This window comes from Astatotilapia calliptera, chromosome 10, assembly GCF_900246225.1.
Source record: "Astatotilapia calliptera chromosome 10, fAstCal1.2, whole genome shotgun sequence".
Lineage (NCBI taxonomy): Eukaryota > Metazoa > Chordata > Actinopteri > Cichliformes > Cichlidae > Astatotilapia > Astatotilapia calliptera.
The window spans coordinates 7,844,124-7,851,193 of NC_039311.1; positions in this window are offsets into that span (position 1 = coordinate 7,844,124).

Below are 7,070 nucleotides of genomic sequence, written 5' to 3' on the forward strand. Positions count from 1 at the left end.
TACACATAACACTACATTTTAAAAATAATAATAATCATTTTGTAGGTGGAACTATGACCCATAAAACATGAAAGCCTTTATCAGTTTGGAGGCGTGTACCAGTTTTCATGACTTCTTAGGTTTTTCAAGCCCCTCAACAGCATCTTGTTTCTTTATGCTGAATTCCCACTGTTGAATGAGAAATCACACTGTTCATGATAAAGCACCATGAAGGTCTGAAGTTTATTCAGACTGCTTTTGAATTGGATGTGGTCAGCCTGAGTGTAGCAGTACATCAGAGTATAAAACATCATTTTGTGTTGCCACTAGGTGGTGCTCTCACTATTGCTTGCTATTGATGTGTTCAGGTCAGGACTGGACAATCTGTCTGAGTTAAAGCAAGGTTGTGTTTCATTCGAAATATCAAAATTTGCACCAGGGTCACACCCTTTGTTAGAAACTGACTGTTTTCAAAATAAAGCAATACCAACTCCTTGAGGCTTTTCTGACCAAATTTTAGATAGCTCAGGTCAACCACCCAGTCCTCCGAAGTGTAAAACATGACAGTTTCTGTTGCCACTAGGTGGCGCTATGATTGTGATTTAATGTTTACATATGGATCTGTTATTAATTTTAATATGCATAACTCAATCTCTGTGTTACAAAATGTTAAGAATTTGAGCATGTTTAGGTGCTCAAAAGGGTGATTTATTTGATGAAATAGTGTGTGTAAATGAAAATAAACACTTGACACTTTTGTAATGAATTTATTAAAGACAATCTACTCAACATGCAAACAGTATCTGATTTAATTATTTGCATCATATGCAGTGCAGTTCAGGAGTGGACGGTGCCGCCGTCATTTTTTCAAAAAAGACCACAGACACCTAAAAGGTTAAATGACGTATCGATCATGGATGGTGGCGTGACAGCAATCAGACAGTTCACTATCAGTGACTCAGGCTGTACCATCATCACGTGGTTGACCTTTGAGTTCCAGCAGGACATTAAACATTTAAACTCGTTACACTAGCCTACCTGTCAGAGTTATTGCTGCAGACATTTTCCATTAAAATGTACTTTTCATAAAACAGAACTGTTTTGATTGCTTTTCACTTATTTCAGGCCCGTTTTTCCAAACATTTAAGGCTTTTTTTTCAATTGGTCCAACTATGAGAGATGTTTACTTATCAGGTTAGATACATGTCATTAAACACTAATCTGCATCCGCGATTACACTGCTATTAAATTAATGAAATTCAGCTGGCGTGACTGAGACACATTGGAGATACTCTATGCTCACACACTGTTACTAATGCTGTTATGTTCTGTGCTGGTTTATTTCATCTGCATTAATGATTCACTATTCACTAACCACACAAGAAAAAAATAGTAGTGGTCAGGCACGTAGTAATTTACAAAGAAATATCTGTGTTTTATAAGCTGTCACTTTTAGATCATGTACATCCTAGCCTTACATGTTACTGCATCTTGCTACAGTGTATTTTTACTCCTCTAACTCCCTTATTACCATTTGCATATCCTGGAGCTAACGGCAGCGTTTGTCCTAGATGTCGTTCTAGAGGCAGAACTAGTTCATCATCCAGGAGCTGTTGTGTGACCCTTTGTGTTCTATAAAGGCTACTGAAGACACAAAGTTTAAAGTTTACTCATAAACTTTCCTCTGTGGTTCTCTACATAAAATCTCAGTATTGGAAATCTTGTTTATCTAAAGTAATCAGTCATTTTCCATAAACCTGCTATTTTTTCAGTCATGGTGATCATCAAAAGGATATTCTAAATTAAAAATATATTAAAAGTTGAATGTGTCTCTTGTGTTTAATTCTGAAGGGTAAGTTTAGAATAAGGAATTCCTGACTGTGACATTAGACTAATGTCCAGTCTCCACCAACCACCCTCCTTTGCCACTTACAGATATTGAACAACCTCAACCAAACATGAAAATTCTGAGCTAGAGACTGTATAAATCTCTCAATACAACTTTGACAAAACATGAACAAAATGTTGCTTAAATCCATTGATAATATCAGATCCACAATGTATCACAATAACACTTATTTCACAAAGATAAACAAAACACAATACTTCTGTACTTCATTTTTAACTACATTTACAAACATCATAAAATTAACTCATTTTTAAACATTTTAATTCTTGTTCAGCACTAAATTATTTATGTGAAATGTATTTCCACTGTACTGACAATGTAACTTCTGTTTTTTTAAATATAGCTGTAATGTCCTCTGCCTCTAACGCCTTGCTAGAGTCGACATTCAGACTAAACTCCTCTTCAAAATGACCACGCAGACAAGAGGGTTTGACTTCACTCCCTTTACTTAGGCCAGTTGAAGTAGGGTAAAACTGAGAAACAACATGAAATGCTCTTAGAAATCATAGATGAGGACAAATACACAATAACAGTACAAATTACTTGTTTAGCCAAAAGGGTTAGCGAATCCTCTCTTTACAAAGCTAGACCACAAAGAAAGACTTATACAGCCCTAATTGAAGGTCACCCCTCCCTGCAGCTCAGCCAAGACATCCTTGTCGCCAGAGTTCTTGCTGATGTAAAGAAAGGATGTGCCCTGGTAAGAGTGATGAACCTCTCCCAGCATGCTATCACTATCAAGCCTCACACGCATCTGGCCAAGGCATCTCTGGTGGAAAGTATTGTGGACTTTTCAGACAGGGTGTGGGGCAGTCATCACATTAGCGGAGGCAGAGAAGTATGCCTGGGTATGGACCACGTTGTGGCAAGCCAGGAAGTGGATTTAAGTGGAGCAGACGTCAAAAATGAGCACCAGCGTTCCCTTCTTAAAGAGCTTGTGGAAAGGAACATAGGTGTGTTCTCACAGCACCCCATGGATTATGGCCATACAAAGACTGTGCAACATGAAATCCCTCTGGTCGACTCTAAGCCATTTCGACTGCCTTACCGTAAGATCCCCCCATCACAGTGGCAGGATGTGAGAAGGTTGCTGACAGAAATGGAGGCAGCGGGAGTTATCAGGCCCAGCAAAAGTCCATATGCTTCACCTGTCGTGATCGTAACCAAGAAAGATGGATCACTAAGGCTGTGTATTGACTACAGGAAACTGAACTCCTGTAGCACGAGAGATGCTTTTCCTCTCCCCAGAATAGAGGAAGCCCTGGAGGCTCTAGGGCAGGCAAGATACTTTTCCACCCTTGACCTCACTTCTGGTTATTGGCAGGTAGAGGTGGCGGAGCATGACAAACACAAGACGGCATTCAGCACCCCTATGGGGCTGTTTGAAGCAAATCGTATGCCCTTTGGACTGCAGAATGCTCCCTCCACCTTTCAGAGACTCATGGCCTGCTGCTTTGGCGATCTGAACTTCACCCACCTCCTAATCTATCTTGATGACCTATCATATTCTCCAAAACCTTTGATGAGCATCTAGAAAGACTGCAGCATGGCTTGAAGTTAAAGCCCTCTAAATGCCAGCTTGTGAGAAAGGAGGTTCAGTATTTGGGTCACTTGGTGTCTGCTGAGGGGATCTGGACAGACCCAGAGAAGATCAGCAGGGTGAAAAACTGGGTGAGGCCCACAAACCCCAAAGAAGTGTTGCAATTCCTGGGATTTGCTGGATACTACAGGCGGTATGTAAGTGGGTACTCTACCCTAGCTGCTCCCCTGTACCGCCTAACTGCTGGTGACTCCAGAAAGAAAAAGCGAGGGGGAAAGAAAAGTCTGGCCACCGATCCACCTTTTGTGTGGACAGATGAATGCGAGAAGGCCTTTGAGACCCTAAAAGAAAGGCTGACAAGCGCTCCAGTGCTGGGATATCCTGATTATAGCTTGCCTTTCGTTCTGCAAACGGACGCCTCAGGGGAAGGTCTGGGCGCCGTTCTAGCTCAGGTCCAAGGGGGAGCTGAGAGGGTCATAGCCTTTGCCAGCAGAGGTTTGAGCCCAGCAGAGACAAGGTATCCTGCACACAAACTCGAGTTCCTTGCTCTCAAATGGGCAGTCACAGACAAATTCTACGACCACCTCTATGGGCGTAGGTTCTCTGTCCAGACAGACAATAACCCTCTCAAATATGTTATGTCCTCAGCAAAGCTGGATGCTACAGGCCAGCGGTGGGTGTCTAGGCTGGCTGCTTTGGATTTTGATGTCCAGTATCGGAGGGCACAGAGCAACACAAACGCTGATGCCCTCTCTTGCATGTCTAACCAGGAGGTCACGCACATCCTACAGACATGCCCTCAGTGGGTGGGTGTCAACGAACAGGGGTATGGTGTGAGACAGGCTACCCAGGATACTCAAAGCCTCACTGGCCATGGCACGTCTGCAGGGGAGGAAGTTGAACTCGGCCCCCCTATATCCACTGAGCCTTGCAGGGATGTGGGGATGGAATCCTTGCCCACCATGACCAAACAGGAGATCCGTGCAGGGCAGAAAAAAGACCTTGTTATTGGCCCTGTCTTGCACTATAAGAGTATGAACCAGAAACCAAGCCGCAGTGAGCGGATCAGTGGTGGAGGGCACGTGCGTCTTCTCTTAAAGGAGTGGAGAAGGTTAGTGGTAAGGGATGGCGTCCTGTACCGCTGCATCCAAGACAGCCAAAGGGGAGTAGTTGAGCAATTGGTGCTACCAGAGGATTTGTGTATATCAGTCAAGACTGCTCTCCACGATGACTCAGGCCACCTTGGTTTTGAGAGCACCATGATAAGGGAGAGATTTTATTGGCCACGGATGTTTCAGGAAATCAAGGCTTGGTGCGAGCAATGTGAGAGGTGCTGCCTAAGAAAAACTCAGGGCCCCCCTGGTCAGTATCCACAGCAGTGCCCCCTTGGAGCTAGTTTGTGTGGAGTTTTTGACTCTTGAGAAATCAAAAGGTGGTATCGAAAATGTCCTTGTTGTCACTGACCATTTCTCACGCTATGCGCAAGCATACCCCACTAAAGACCAAACAGCCAGCACAGTCTCTAAGGTGCTGTATAGAAACTTTTTCTGTCGGTTTGGCTTCCCAGCGAAATTGCATGCAGACCAAGGGCGCAATTTTGAAAGTGTTGTGGTGAAGGAGCTTTGTAAATACACCGGCATCACTAAGACCCACAACACGCCCTATCCCACAGGGCAACGGGACAACTGAACGGTTTAACCGCACCCTCATGAACATGCTGGGGACGCTAGAACCTCACCTGAAGCCCCGGTGACACGAATGACCAATATGAATTGGGCGTCCGTGGCTCAGGGGGTTGGGAATCGCATCTGTAACCAGAAGGTCGCCGGTTCAATCCCTGGGCTCTCTGTCCTGGTCGTTGTGTCCTTGGGCAAGACACTTTACCTTACTTGCCTACTGGTGTTGGCCAGAAGGGCCAATGGCGCGATATGGCAGCCTCGCTTCTGTCAGTCAGCCCCAGGGCAGCTGTGGCTACAACTGTAGCTTGCCTCCACCAGTGTGTGAATGTGAGAGTGAAGGAATAGTGGTGTTTCTGAGTAGCTTATTTGCTCAACAATTTAATTAACAACTTTTAAATACATTCTTTTTCATAGTATAATCTTCACTTGCTTCATCCGAAGCACACTTTCTGTGTACTCACTACCTAATTTATAGCCAAAGTATTCACTCACTGTCTCTGTACTGTTTCGCTAGCTCAGCTTAGCTTAGCTCGTAGCCGACTCGTTAGCACCATGGCTACTTCACCTGTCCCTCCTGCACTTTCTTGCTCATTGTGTCAGATGTTTAGTTACTCCTCGGCCTCCTTTAGCAGTAATGATATCTGTAACAAATGTAGCATATTTGCAGCTCTGGAGGCCAGGATTACTGAATTGGAGACTCGGCTTCGCACCCTTCATTCACTCATAGCTAGCCAGGCCCCTGTAGCTGGTGCAGCCGAAGATAGCGTAGGCCCCGCTAGCTGTTCCCAGCAGACCCCAAGCAGCTGGGGAAAGAGGGCGGCTGGGTCACGGTGAGGAGGAAGCATAGTCCTAAACAGAAGCCCCAGGTACACCACCAACCCGTTCATGTGTCTAACCGTTTTTCCCCACTCGGCGACACACCCGCCGGGGGTCAAACTCTGGTAATTGGTGATTCTGTTCTCAGACATGTGAAGCTAGAGACACCGGCAACCATAGTCAATTGTCTTCCAGGGGCCAGAGCAGGCGACATTGAAGGAAATTTAAAACTGTTGGCTAAGGGTAAACGTAAATTCAGTAAGATCATAATTCACGTCGGCAGTAATGACACCCGGTTACGCCAATCGGAGGTCACTAAAATCAATATTGAATCGGTGTGCAACTTTGCCAAAACAATGTCAGACTGAGTAGTTTTCTCTGGTCCCCTCCCCAATCAGACCAGGAGTGACATGTTTAGCCGCATGTTCTCCTTAAATTGCTGGCTGTCTGAGTGGTGTCCCAGAAACGATGTGGGCTTCATAGATAATTGGCAAACCTTCTGGAGGAAACCTGGTCTTGTCAGGAGAGACGGCATCCATCCCACTTTGGATGGAGCAGCTCTCATTTCTAGAAATATGGACAAATTTATTAAACCCCCCAAAATATGACTATCCAGAGTTGTGACCAGGAAGCAGAGTTGCAGTCTTACATGCCTCTCTGCAGCTTCTCTCCTCCTGCTACCCCCCAAAAACCCATCTCCATAGAGACTGTGTCAGCTCCCGAACAGACAAAAAACAAACTAAAAACCAGCAACAAACAACTTAAACATAAACAATTACAAAGAAAGAACAATAAAGTATCCACATCTGAACCAAAGAGTAAAACAGTGAAATGTGGATTATTAAATATTAGGTCTCTCTTCTCCAAGTCTCTGTTAGTACATGACTTAATAATTGATCAACAAATTGATTTACTCTGCCTTACAGAAACCTGGTTGCAGCAGGATTATTATGTTAGTTTAAATGAATCAACACCCCCGAGTCATTCTAACTACCAGAAACCTCGAAGCACAGGCCGAGGGGGAGGTGTGGCAGCAATTTTTCACACCAGCCTATTAATTAATGAAAGACCAAGACAGACTTTTAATTCATTTGAAAGCCTGATGCTTAACCTCGTCCACCCCAGCTGTAAAACTCAGAAACCAGTC